At 42.3% G+C, this 14,766-nt stretch overlaps 1 pseudogene; it reads left to right on the forward strand.

Moving 5' to 3' along the window:
- The window catches only part of LOC105513926, a 20,994-nt pseudogene that overhangs the window by 2,729 nt on the left and 3,499 nt on the right, over positions 1–14,766 (forward strand).

Consider the following 14,766-nt stretch of genomic DNA (forward strand, 5'->3'; position numbering starts at 1 on the left):
TTCTGTAAAAAGACCAGATGGGTCAAGAGGAAAACTCAAAGATATTCTGTAAGTTTCAAATTGTAAGAGAAAAAACAACATTTGTTTGTTTGTTTGTTTTGAGATGGAGTCTCGCTCTGTCGCCCAGGCCTGAGTGCAGTGACGCGATCTCGGCTCACTGCAAGCTCCGCCTCCTGGGTTCAGGCCATTCTCCTGCCTCAGGCTCCCAGGTAACTGGGACTACAGGCGCCTGCCACCACTCCTGGCTAATTTTTTCTATTTTTTGAAGTAGTGGGCAGAAGGGGAGGCTGAGGCAGGAGAATGGCGTGAGCCCGGGAGGCGGAGCTTGCAGTGAGCCGAGATCGCGCCACTGCACTCCAGCCTGGCGACAGAGCGAGACTCCGTCTCAAAAAAAAAAATTACCCCTACTTCCTGACAGTATCCAAAGCACAGCAAAGCCCTACTTTCTTTAAGCCTCTCTCAAATCACCCCGCCAAAGTCTAAATTTTATAATTTTTTTTCTAACACCCTATTAGTGAGACACCCGTGGTTTCCACTGTGTGTGTTCTCCCTCACTGCAATATGTAATAAACCCAACTCCAGGTGTGTCCCTGGCGGCCTTTGGTGAGAGTGCGTTGGCACCAATCAGTTTTATGTATTTGTCTCCCTCCACTGCTCCACTTCTGTATCTTTGGTACCAATTACAGAATCAGAACTTGGCTGTGCATTCAACAAATATTTGTGAAATGAATAAATGAATGAACAAATCAATAAAGTCAGCTTTGCCCACAAGAAAGCAAAAGGCTACATTCCTGAGCAGGGTAGGCCAAGAAAGCAGCAAATCTTGCCATATGCCTGGCTTCCAGAAAGGTTGGATTAGCATAGCTGGAATAAAGCAGGCTATTTTCTTTCAGGGCAGCATGCCAATAATAAACTTTTTGATAGTCCTGTTCAAAACTATTCTGGATGTTTCACTACCTTCAATCATTTAGATATTATAGCTCTGCCAAAGCCTGCCTCCAGTTGTGTTGGTTCCGGGGGGGGAAAAAGCCCTTCTTTAAGCATTTAAAATATTCTTTCACTGGTGAGAATTTCTACTTTGATTTTGTCTGTTAATTTTGGCTTCTGATATTGTGAGCATGGGCTGACAAATTGTGATGATGGCCTTGTATGGGGTAGAATCTAGTCTATTGATTGTTAAATAGGCTTCTTGCCCATGGATCACATCCTTTTACTCTTCCCTATGGATAAAGCTATTGGCTCTTATTCCTCATGTGGTGCATCTGATGCCCACCATCATCTAGTTCAAACCATCATCACCTTTTTCTGGACCACATACAATCCCACTTATATCTGACTCAAGGTTTTCATTCTTTCCACATCTCTAAATGTTGTTAAAATATTTTACATGCTACAGCTAGATCAAGAAATTATTAATACAAGTCCTAGCTATTTGGGAGGCTGAAGCAGGAGGATTGCTTGAGACCAGCAGTTCCAGGCTGCGGTACACTATGATCACACCTGTAAATAGCTACTGCATTGCAGCCTGGATAACCAAAGAAGACCCCGTTTTTGTTGTTGCTGTTGTTGTTTTAAAATGACAGACAAGTAAACAACAATAAGACCAACTTCTCTTTGGCCATTGTCCATTCACAAAATAGCCTGCAACTCTCCAATAACTGATTTACAATGTGTCTGTAATGCTGGAAGCCCTTCGCTACGAAATAAAAGCAGGGACAGCTGTGAGCCTGTCACCTTCATCACTGAAAGGAGGGAGAAGGGAAGGCAGATACAGTTTATTGCTTGGTAATAGCCATTAACCCTTTTTACTTGTACCTCTATTAGCACATATCGAACCATATATCACATTCCTTCACTTTCATATCCTCTTTCCCCAGGCTATCAGGAAAAAATGAATGAGAGGAAAAAATGAGAGAGATAAAAGCCAGCGGGTGAAGAAAGTGCTGGAACAAGTGGGGGATCTGGGGAAAAACACAGGAAAAGTGTGCAATATGCCGCCACCTAAACTTAGAAGGACGATTTGGATGCTGGAAGACAGGTTTAAAGGGGGGCATTCAAGCCTTTCTCACTGGCTCCCTCCTTACCTATGTTACTTTTTCAATTTAATTGTGAGAAGAGAGTGTAAGCATCACAACAAGCTAGCAGAAAAGATCTCCACAGCCATTACTAACAAGATCTACAGACATGTGAAATTCCTACACCGTGGGGACTGACTTGGATTGTGGGGCTGGTGGGTGAGTGGGAGGAGGGAAACTTGGTGGTCAATGGATTAAGGGGAGGTGTTGGCGGGAGCAGTCTCTCAATACACCGGACTCTTTGGCTCTGGGGCTGCCTTAACTGTGTGCCATAGTGATAGTCTCCAGCTTCCATCAAAACTCAGCTTTACTCCACTTCTGTTTTGCAATTAGTTTAGTTTTCACTGTACAACTGAACACAGTCTCTGGAACAGATTGACTATTGATTACGGTAAGTAGATGATTGAACCACCCACTCCATGCAGGTGTCAGGATGGCCGAGTGGTCTAAGGCACCAGACTCAAGCTCAGGCTTCCCCCTCTGGGGGTTCTGATCTCCAAATGGAGGCATGGGTTTGAATCCCACTTCTGGCATACCTATTTTGCATATGCCACAGATTCAAGATCTGCAACTTCTCATGTTAACGGTTTTACTACCCTACCCTTTTTAAAAAATTCTTTGGCAGACTCACCAAATGTTGCTCTTATGTTGCTCTTCCCCACTTTCTTCATTAGAACATTGCCCTTCTTTCAGCTCTTTTTGGACCAGTGTGGTTTAGGAATCCTTTTCCTCTTTCTTCTTTCCTCTGTCCTTTCAATAAAAAGTACGTATTTACAAATTTCTACATGGAATAATAGTAATAGCTCAGTCCTAAAATCTAGGCCTTAAAATATAGATAAGGAGAGGGCTATTCATTCCTATTTACAGCCCTTTAACTTCTCTGTGAGAGTAAGTGGCAGGCATTTTGAGCATGCTTCCATATTTCTGCATGTCATTCCTTCTCCATTGTCCTCACCAGAGCTTCTTCTTTTTCTTCACCTGCTGGCCTTCTTCTTTCATTCCTCATATACCTTCTCCCCATCACTTTACTCGCTGGTTTTTATCTCTCTCATTTTTTCCTCTCATTCATTTCTTCTTGATAGCCTAATTGTATGGTGGGTGAAGTAAGGAGATGGGATGTGATATATTCTATGGCATAAGATAAGAGAGATGTGAGAGTCAGAAGAACGAGAACAGTGGTTCTCAACTAGGAGTGATTTTGCCAAAGTCTAGAGATATTTCTGGTTGTCACACTGGGGAAGGGTGCTACTTGCATCTAGTGATTAGTTATCAGGGATGCTGCTAAACATTCTACAGTGCATGGGACAGCATCTGCAACCAACTAAGAATTATCTAGCCTAAAATGTCAATAGTGCTGAGATTGAGAAACCCTGGATTAGGAAGAAACTGTCTCTCTGTTTTGTAATCACTATTGAGTAATAAGTCATGTGTTAGTTTCCTTTTGCTATTGCAACAAATTAGCACAAACTTGGTGACTTAACACAAATTTATTCTCATACAGTCAGAAGTCTAAGATCAAGCAGGACTTTGTTCCTCCTGAGGCTTCAAAAGAGAATCTGTTTCCTTGCCTTTTCCAGCTCGTAGCAGCCACCTGTATCCCTTGATTCAAGGGATACAGTCCTCCATTTTCTTTTTCCTTTCTTTTTTTTTTTTTTGAGACAGAGTCTCGCACTGCTGCCCAGGCTGGAGTGCAATGGTGTGATCTTGGCTCACGGCAACCTCTGCCTCCCAGGTTCAAGTGATTCTCCTTGCCTCAGCCTCCCAAGTAGCTGGGATTACAGGTGTCCGCCACCACGCCCAGCTAAATTTTTTGTATTTTTAGTAGAGATGGGATTTCTCCATGTTGGCCAGGCTGGTCTCAAACTGCTGACCTCATAATCTGCCCACCATGGCTTCCCAAAGTGCTGGGATTACAGATGTGAGCCACCACACCTGGCTAGTCCTCCATTTTCAAAGCACATACATCACTCTATCCTCTGGTTGCATCATCACATATTCTTTTTCTGTCTCTTTCACTCTTGACTTCCCTTTTATAATATTGGGCCCAACTGGATCATCCGGGATACTTTTCTCATCTCAAGATCCTAAACTTAATTACTTTGCAAAATCTCTTTTGCCATGTAAGGTAACGTATTCATAGGTTTCTGGGATTAGCATGTGGACATCTGTGAGGGGCCACTATTCAGTCTATCACAAGTGGTTTCCTGACTTAATTAAGGTGAAAGATGTTCATGCACTGGTTAGTTTTCATACTAGTATTTATTAGCCCTCTAATTAGTAGCTTTCAGAGGCTTTCATTTCCCATGAAAGATAATACAAATATTATAAGCAACATTTGGCAATCGGGTATCTAATTTTACCCATTTTGTGTGTGGTTGGTGATCTGGTGGTGTTTTGTTTGCTTGGTTTTGCCTACTTAATTAAATTTGTTTGTTTCTCAGATAGAATACCCAGAATATTACTTTGAAACAATGTAGAGAAGTAATACCATGAGAACTTTGAGTCAAATATTAGGAGTTTGAATTCGAGTCCCCCAAATGAACTCCTCTAAAAGGTAAAATTTTCTTGTTCCTAGAAATGTCATCAAATTCCAGTAGCTGACAATTTCAAGTATTCCCGTCCTACTTCATATTACCCTAGTCCAACATGATCTATGTTATGAGTCAGCCAATGTTTTCTGTAAAAAGACCAGATGGGTCAAGAGGAAAACTCAAAGATATTCTGTAAGTTTCAAATTGTAAGAGAAAAAACAACATTTGTTTGTTTGTTTGTTTTGAGATGGAGTCTCACTCTGTAGGCCAGGCTGGAGTGCAATAGTGCAATCTCAGCTCACTGCAACCTCTGCCTCCCAGGTTCAAGTGATTCTCCTACCTCAGCCTCCTGAGTAGCTGAGGTTACAGGCACCTGCCATCAAACCGGGCTAATTTTTTTATTTTTGTAAAGATAGGGTTTCACCGTGTTGGCCAGGTTGATCTTGAACTCCTGACCTCAGGTGATCCACCTGCCTTGCCCTCCCGAATTGCTAGGATTACAGGCGTGAGCCACCATGCTCAACTGAGAAAACAACATTTTTAACAAAATTCAAAATATAACTATAGAATTGAGCAAATTTTTTTCTAGTATAGGCCCACTAATGAAAAGAATGAAATTCTTTTGGAGGGAATAATGCTTCAGTTACTTGAAATTCTAAGTCAGCACTCCCTATTATCAAGTAAACTAAGCAATATTGGTAATATCTATCCACACATCAAGAGCCAGGGAAAATCATTCAAAGGCATTTGCCTTTGTTGTAATTGACTACTAACATTACTCACAATGTTTTCAGCTCTTAGCAGAGTTCTGTTCTGAAGGTCGGCTGTTCAGATTTCTATTGGAACTAACTCACAGAATAGAGTTGCTTTCTCTTCTCTCCTTTCCATCTTATTTCCAACCAAATTTTAGTTTCTCACTGTTTGCTTTGGTTCAGTTAAATAATCATAGGCACAGAATATTTGTCATTCTTAAATAATACTTTTTATCTTAGTTATTAGAGATTGTACAGTGAACTTAAATTCTGCAGTATTGCTCCGTACTCCTTCAAATTTTTAGTTATATCATCTCTATATTGTCACAGCATATACCATTTCCATTTTCTCCAGTTACTCTTATCTTTCTCACTGTTTTGGTGATCTGCAGTTTAATACATTCAGTGCCCCATGTTAATTGTTTTGTTCCAGTTTCCCCAGTCATTTTAATTGTTTGTTTGCCTAGAATAATACTTTGTGTAGTTGTTTATTGAAGGAAAGTCTATGTGATCAATATATCCTGACCTCTTGCATTTTTAAGTGGTTTATCCAGAATATTTGACTTAAAAATGCAGCTTTCTGAATATATACAACCCCTTATTCACCCTATATTTCCTTGAGTGTATGGTAGGCATTACTCTACTGTCTTCAGGCATTTGATGTTGTTGTAGAGAAATCAGATGCCAATATGATTTTCTTTCCCCTAGCGTTGACTTGACCTTTGTAGCTGCTACCCAAATTTTTTTTTAACTTCAAAGTCAAATAACAGTACTAGAAATTATCCTGACTATTTGAGATCAATTTTCTCTGGTATGCTTTGTGATCTTTCAGTAGATATATACAAATTTTCTTTTAGATTATAAATATTTTCTCATGTAATGCAAATTCTGCACTGTTTCAATTGGAGGGGGGAGTTCCACTTATGTGGGTTTGTTGTTGTTGTTGTTGTTGTTTCGAGACAGAGTCTCACTCTGTCGCCCAGGCTGGAGTGCAGTGGCAAGATCTTGGCTCATGCAATCTCCACCTCCTGGGTTCAAGCAATGCTCCTGCCTCAGCCTCCCAAGCAGCTGGGATTACAGGCGTACACCATCATGCCCAGCTGATTTTTGCATTTTTAGTAGAGATGGAGTTTCACCATTATGGCCAGGCTGGTCTCAAACTCCCGGCCTCATGTGATTTGCCGGCCTTGGCCTCTCAAAGTGCTAGGATTACAGACGTGAGCCACCATGTCCCACCACACATCTGTGTATTTTTAAAATCTCCCTTGCCTATATTCTGCATTAGCAGTTGGCAAAATTTTTCTGTAAAAGATCAGATAGTAAATATTTTAGGTTTTGCAGGCCATATGGTCTGCAGCTACTCAACTCTGGCACTGAGAAGGGTAGTATGAAAGCAGCAACATATAATATAATAGCACATGAATGAGTATGACTGTGTTCCAAAAACCTTTATTTAAATAAAGCCTAATTTGAATTTTAAACTGAAAATAAATTTTCATATCATTGTTTATATGTTATAAAATAATTTTCATTTTTTGAGCCATTTAAAAATAGAAAAAACATTCTTAGTTGAAGGCCACACAAGAATAGGTGGTAGGCTTGATTTGGTCCACAGCTGTAGAGCATCAACACCTGCTTTATATCTATAATTATTTTTATAATTAATTTGATTATATTTTTGTTGTTCTTCTATTTTTCATGTCTATTCTCACTATCCACTTATATGTATCAGTGGTACCCGCCTTGTGCTTTTTGTAATTTTAGTCTTCAATCCTGAATATTTTTTTCTTTTGTCTCTATGAGTTCTGTATTTTTCTGTTTCACAGTCTTTACTTTTCTTGTCATGAAATATTTATTTCTGGCAATGTATTTCCTGAATTCTTGTGTTTCTGCTTTGTGTTTTTTTCTTTATAGCCATTATTGTTTCTGTTTAACCCAAAAGTATCTCAGACAGGTCTCAATCAATTTACCAAGCTTATTTTGCCAAGATTAAGGACATACCCGTGACACAGCCTCAGGAGGTCCTGAGGACATGTGCCCAAAGTAGTCAAAGTACAGCTTGCTTATTTATTTATTTATTTATTTATTTATTTAGAAGGAGTTTTCGCTCTTGTTGCCCAGGCTGGAGTGCAATGGCGCGATCTCAGCTTACCACAACCTCTGCCTCCCTGATTCAAGAGATTATCCTGCCTCAGCATCCCAAGTAGCTGAGATGACAGGCATGTGCCACCATGCCCAGCTAATTTTTTTTTTTTTTTTTGTATTTTTAATAGAGACAGGATTTCTCCATATTCATCAGGCTAGTCTCGAACTCCCGATCTCAGGTGATCTGCCCACCTCGGCCTCCCAAAGTGCTGGGATTACAGGCATGAGCCACCGCGCCTGGCCGTACAGCTTGCTTTTATACATTTTAGGGAGACATGATGTTACCAGAAAGGAGTCCCAATCCAGACCCAAGAAAGGATTCTTGTGTTATGCCCAGACCGTTTATTCCCCGAAGAAGACCACCAGAGTCCAGAGTCAAAGCCAAGCGGCAAGGATCTTTAATGCAAGTTCGAACTTGGTCCTTCCGTTTCACAACATACAAGAGGGCCTCGAACAATGCATGCGCTCGCTTTTTATAGCCTGATGTAAACAGGACTTGTAAGGTTACAGAGGAACAAGGGAATTCTTTAGGTTACAGCATTACAATTGGTTAACATATTAAGTTATACATTTAGCAGTTATCTATTGTTCCCGTGCTTTCAGTAAAACTACAAACGGCGGTGTCCTTATCGGGGACTCTCCAGGTGGTGTTTGTACTGGGCCCTGGAAGTTTGGAATGTTTGCACTGGGCCCTGGGCCCAGTTTGCACTGGGCACTGGGCCCTGGAAGTTTGGAATGTTTGCACTGGGCCCTGGAAGTGGAGGCATATGGGGGGATGTGATGTGTCGGGCTCAAGGCTGTGATATATGGAGGAATGTGTTTGTGTCGGGCCCAGGAAGTGGAGGCATATGGGGGGATGTGATGTGTCGGGCTCAAGGCTGTGATATATGGAGGAATGTGTTCTTTCACTTGGATCTCGTGCAGGAAAGAATTCCGAGTCCATAGAGTAAAAAGCAAGTTCTTTAAGAAAGTAAAGGAATAAAGAATGGCTACTCTATAGGCAGAGCAGCAGCATAGGCTGCTCTGCAGCTTATTCTTATAGTAATTTCTCGATCATATGCTAAACAAGGGGTGGATTATTCCATGAATATTCCTGGAAATGGGTGGGCAATTTCCGGAACTGAGGGTTCCTCAGATCATACAGACCGTATAGGGTAACTTCCAGAGGTTGCCATGGCATCTGTAAACTTATGGTGCTGGTGGGAATATCTTTTTGCATGCTAATGAGTTATAATTAGCCTATAATGAGCAGTGAGAATGACCAGAGGTCGCTCTGGTCACTATCTTGGTTTTGGTAGGTTTTGGCCGGCTTCTTTACCGCATCCTTTTATCAGCGAGGTCTTTGTGACCTGTACCTTGTCATGATCTCCTCTCTCATCCTGTGACTAAGAATGCCTGAACCTGCTGGAAATGCAGCCCAGTAGGTCTCAGCCTTATTTCACCCATCCCCTATTCAAGATGGAGTCGCCCTTGTTCCAGTGCCTCGGACAATGAGCCATCAATCAGTGTGTGTAATATGTACATTGGTTTGGTGTGATAAGGCAGGACAACTCAAAGTAGGGGCTTCAAGGTTAGAAGTCCATAAGAGACAAAAGTTGCATTCTTTTGAGACCTTGATAAGCCTTCCACTGAAAACACAATTTAGTCTGGCTCCTTGAATCTGCATTTTTACTTAAACAATAGGGCAGAGGAAGCAATCTGATACACATGCGTCTCAGGTGAGTCTCAGAGGGATGACTTTGAGTTCTCTCTGTTCTTTGTCCACAAGGAATTTCCTTGTGGGCAAATTGTGAGGGAGGTATGTAGCTTCTTATCTTTGTACCTATCTTATTCAGGGAAAAAATGGGAGGCAGGTTTGCTTGACATAGTTCCCAGCTTGACTTTTCCCTTGGTTCTGTGATTTTTGGGATCCTGATATTTATTTTCCTTTCATACCTCCTTATAATATTTTTAATAAATGAATTATGTCATTTTATATTCTTCTTTGTAGCCATATTTTTGGGCAAACTTGTATATAGAAAGATTAGATTGTAAGTTTTATATTTATTTTTACTGCAGCTATTTGTGGATATCAGCATACTTATTTTGTGTGTGTGTGTGATGCTGTCTCACTCTGTCACCCATGCTGGAGTGCAATGGTGCCATCTTGGCTCACGGCCACCGCCACCTCCTGGGTTGAAGTGATTCTCTTGCCTCAGTCCCCAAGTAGCTGGGATTACAGATGTGCACCACCACACCTGGCTAATTTTTGTATTTTTAGTAGAAATCAGGTTTCACCGTGTTGGCCAGGCTGGTCTTGAACTCCTGACCTCAGGTGATCCTCCGGCCTCAACCTCCCAGAGTTGAGATTACAGGTGTGAGCCACCATGCCTGGGCCAGCATACTTCATTTTCTGTTCGGATATAAGTGAGACAGATTTTCCTGAACTAGTAGCATAGGCCCCTGTGAGAGCAGAGAAGGCAGGGTAACTTTGTAGACTTCAGATGTCAAAGATTCTCTATTGTGTTGTTTCAATAAAAGCCTGAGGTTGGCACCTCTGCAATCATGCTTTTCTTGGCTTTCAAAACCTAGCCTAGGTCTGGAGGGTTTTTGCCCATAGCTCTGAAATACTCAGACTTCTTTTCATGGACAAAAGTAATGAATGGTATTGCCTTGATGTTTCAAGACGAAGTACCAATTCAAACACAAGCTTTTTTTTTTTCTTTTTTTTTTTGAGGTAGAGTGGAGTCTGGCTCTGTTGCCCAGGCTGGAGTGCAGTGGCATGATCTTGGTTCACTGCAACCTCTGCCTCCTGGGTTCAAGCAATTCCCCTGCCTTGGGCTCCCAAATAGCTGGGACTACAGGTGCGTACCACCACGCCCAGCGAATTTTTGTGTTTTTAGTAGAAATGGGGTTTCACTATGTTAGCTAAGGTGGTCTCGAACTCCTGACCTCAGGTGATCCACCCGCCTCGGCCTCCCAAAGTGCTGGGATTACAGGTGTGAGCCACTGCACCCCACTACACAAGCACTTTCTAAACTTTCCTACCCTCCTTCAGCCATGACATTGTCTGGTATCATCTCAGTTCTATTTGCAGAAATTTCATCTCAGGGTTGGTTCTCTCCTTCTAGCAGAGAGAGGCAGCTCAATATTTCTGAAGCCTGCTCCCTATCAGATTCCTCTGCATCTCCTCTTCTCTGGGAAATAACTCGATTTGACTGCTATTTGGTTTCCTAGGCATGCATTGTGAAATTATCAGGCGTTTAAGGTGTTGTATATTCTCTATTTTGTTCCTGTGTAAAAGTTGTTTGTGCTCTTTATGATATTCTGGTGGGGTGTCTGAAAGATTTCAAACTAAGCGGCTGCCACGCCCCTCCCAGCTACTGTCCTCGGACCCGGGCTAGCCGGGCTTCTGCTCTTGCCCCTCGCCGCAGGGAGCGCAGCGTTTTGGAACACTTTCCTCGAAATTCCAAGTCCGAGACTCTAGTCTTTAGCACAGCCCTTGCATGGGGGTGGCGACCCGATCCGAGAAAGAGGCCCAGCGCGTGGGTCGCTCCTGTTGACGGGTGTGGCATTTCTTACATGGGATCGTGAGAAATTTGGCCGCCAAAACGGAACTGACGCACTGATCTGGGGTGACCTTCACTCACATCAGACACGATTTGGGTCTCTGGCTACCGATGGGCCACCGCCAATTCTTAACCTTCATCCACAGTGTGGATTCATGCGGCGGCTCTCACCACCGGTGTCACCTCGAGGCCACCTCGGGTCTGCACCAGACAGCAAAGGGGGAGCAGTAGCAGGACTCCTTTATCGTGTGCTCCATCCCTACTTCCGCTGCTGACCCCACAACGGTAGCCCATCCCGCGGCTGGCTCCACACCTAGTGTCAGGTTGTCCTCAGGCAGGGGCAACACCTCTCTCTCGAGGACTCTTGAGACCGTTGCCTCACAACACCAACAGGCCCATATGACTGATGTCCCCTCTTGACTCTAATCAATGTGATGACATCATTCTAGACAAGGGCAGACTTTACTTGCTTGAATAGAACCACTCTTCTAACTCCACCTGCTAGACCTTTGCCCTCTAGTGGCCGTGTATGGAATGCAGCATATAATGCAATCAACAACGGAAAGAAATCACATTTTAAGAATGTAAAACTTTGTTCTTCGTTTTCGCATTAAAATTCTGACAAGAGATAAATGTAACCCGACCAGAAAAATGAATTGTTGTTTACATTATCCTGCATATTCTGGGTAAGACTTGCCTTAGTGGTCGTTAACAAAGCACAGTAACAACCTTTCCGAGAGTCAGTCTAAACTGGTATTTATTGGTAACCGATGGGCACACTCCTGCACTGGAGGTCACATTTCCTTTTTTTTTTTTTGAGACGGAGTCTTGCTCTGTCGCCCGGGCTGGAGTGCAGTGGCCGGACCGGATCTCAGCTCACTGCAAGCTCCGCCTCCCGAGTTTACGCCATTCTCCTGCCTCAGCCTCCCGAGTAGCTGGGACTACAGGTGCCCGCCACCTCGCCCGGCTAGTTTTTTTCTTTTTTTGTACTTTTTAGTAGAGACGGGGTTTCACCATGTTAGTCAGGATGGTCTCGATCTCCTGACCTCGTGATCCGCCCGTCTCGGCCTCCCAAAGTGCTGGGATTACAGGCTTGAGCCACCGCGCCTGGCCCACATTTCCTTTTAAGGCAGCCCTCGAGACTGTATACTTCTAGGTTCAAGTAATTAAACTATCCCCATGCCTTTTCTTATACAGGGGCGATATCCCTACTATTACTTGTCTTGGAGAACTATTCCTGAGGGTTTTTTCCTACCTTATAACATCTTTGTAAGTATTCCCAACATTAAAAATAAAAACTAACGCATTCTGTATGTCCCACTAGAAGTTCCTCTAGTATCCCTGTAGTAGTTCAAAATGTACAGTATTACTAGAAGGTTTGCTGGGAAATATATAAGCCTCACTGTCCCCTGATTTCTCAAGTCACCCTAGGTAGATGCCAACAAAATTAACATTTGTTTTTCTTATTGGATTTACAGACTTGTAATTTCATAAATAATATGCATAACTGATATTATTGATTAATTGATTTAGACAATTAATTAATTTAGGCAATTTAGGCCAAACTGGCAGAGATCTGAGAAAGGATGAGGGAAAAGTGCTAATCTCATCCAGGAATGTCCTCACAGACATACCCAGAAATAATGCTTAATCTGGGTACCCTGTGGTTCATGCAAGGTTTGGCATGAAATTAACAATCACAGATACATACTACGAGGTAATGATTTTGGCATTTAAATGTTATATAAATAAAATAATGATTGTGGAAAAAGTCAGAAATTGAATGATATGTACATAAAATATAATTTATAGAATATAAAAAGACATGCACCAAATATCATTACATACTCTTCTAAAAAACATTGTCATAAATTGTAAACATTTAATTCATTAGACTAGTTTCCTATGAAAAAGAATGATATAGGGAATAGGCTATGTAGATAAAAAGAAATTAATCAATTGATTAAGATGGTCTTATGTGGGGAAAAGAAAGAAAGATCAGACTGTTACTGTGTCTATATAGAAAGAAGTAGACATAAGAGACTCCATTTTGTTCTGTATTTGAGATGCTGTTAATCTGTGACCCTACCCCCAACCTTGTCCTTGCAAGAGACATGTGCTGTGGTGACTCAAGGTTTAATGGATTGTGGGCTGTGCAGGATGTGCCTTGTTAAACAAGTGCCTGAAGGCAGCTTGCTGGTTAAAAGTCATCACCATTCTCTTAATCTCAAGTACCCAGGGACACGTACACTGCCAAAGGTGGCAGGGACCTCTGCCTAGGAAAGCTAGGTATTGTCCAAGGTTTCTCCCCATGTGATAGTCTGAAATATGGCCTCGTGGTAAGGGAAAGACCTGATCGTCCCCCAGCCTGACACCCGTGAAGGGTCTGTGCTGAGGAGGACTAGTACAAGAGGAAAGAAGGCCTCTTGGCGGTTGCTGGCAGTTGAGATAGAGAAAAGCATCTGTCTCCTGCCCGTCACTGGGCAATGGCACATCTTGTTGTAAAACCCGATTGTATGTTCTGTTTACTGAGATAGGAGAAAACCGCCTTAGGGCAAAAGGTGGGACTTGCTGGAACAATGCTGCTAAAATGTTTATGGAGATGCTTGCATATGCATATCAAGGCGCAGCATTTTCCTTTGAACTTATTCATGTCACAGAGATCTTTATCCATATGTCTTACTGCTAATTTTCTCCCTACAATGATCCTATTGTCCTGCCACTCCCTTATCTTTAAGATGGTAAAGATAATTATCAATAAATACTAAGGGAACTCAGATGGGTGCCGGAGTGGGTCCTCTGTATGCTGAGCACCGGTCCCCTGGGTCCACTTTTTCTTTCTCTATACTTTGTCTCTGTGTCTCATTTCTTTTCTCAAGCCTCTCGTTCCACGTAATGAGAAACGCCCACAGGTGTGGAGGGGTAGGCCACCCCTTCAGTCTTAGATTAAGTAATCAAAAAAATTAACAAAATACTATGAGATATTCAAAATAATTGATGATTTCTGTGGTGCTTTTTTTTTTTTCTTTTAAACAGTCTTGCTTTGTTGCGTAGTCTCGAGTGGTACAGTGGCACAATCTTGGCTCACTGCAACCTCTGCCTCCCAGGTTCAAGCAATTCTCATGCCTCCCAAGTACCTGGGATTATAAGCATATGCCATCACAACCAACTAATTTTTGTATTTTTAGTGGAGACGTGGTTTCACCATGTTGCCCAAGCAGGTCTCCTGAGCTCAAGTGATCCAATAGCCTCAGCCTCCCAAAGTGCTGGGATTACAAGCGTGAGCCACCTCACCCGGCCCATGGTGCATTTTTTGCAAATGAAAATTCTGCTTCCACTCATGAAAAATGAATTGCTAGGAGAATTGTCATCTGGCTATAAAAAACTAGAAAAATAGAAAAAATATCTAATACAGTTCTTAGATAACAGTGTTTTGGAAACAGGCAATGCCAGCTTGTAATACTTGAGAGAAGAGAAACAGAAAATGTGAACCTGGTGATTACATCAGTCAAGAGAATTTTGAAGAAGGAAAAGATAGTGGCATTTACCACACTAAGTATCATGACGCTAACAGGGTGAAACCCCGTCTCTACTAAAAAATACAAAAAACTAGCCGGGCGAGGTGGCAGGTGCCTGTAGTCCCAGCTACTCGGGAGGCTGAGGCAGGTGGATCACGAGGTCAGGAGATCGAGACCATCCTGGCTAACAGGGTGAA

Source organism: Colobus angolensis, unplaced genomic scaffold (assembly GCF_000951035.1).
Source record: "Colobus angolensis palliatus isolate OR3802 unplaced genomic scaffold, Cang.pa_1.0 Scaffold237, whole genome shotgun sequence".
Lineage (NCBI taxonomy): Eukaryota > Metazoa > Chordata > Mammalia > Primates > Cercopithecidae > Colobus > Colobus angolensis.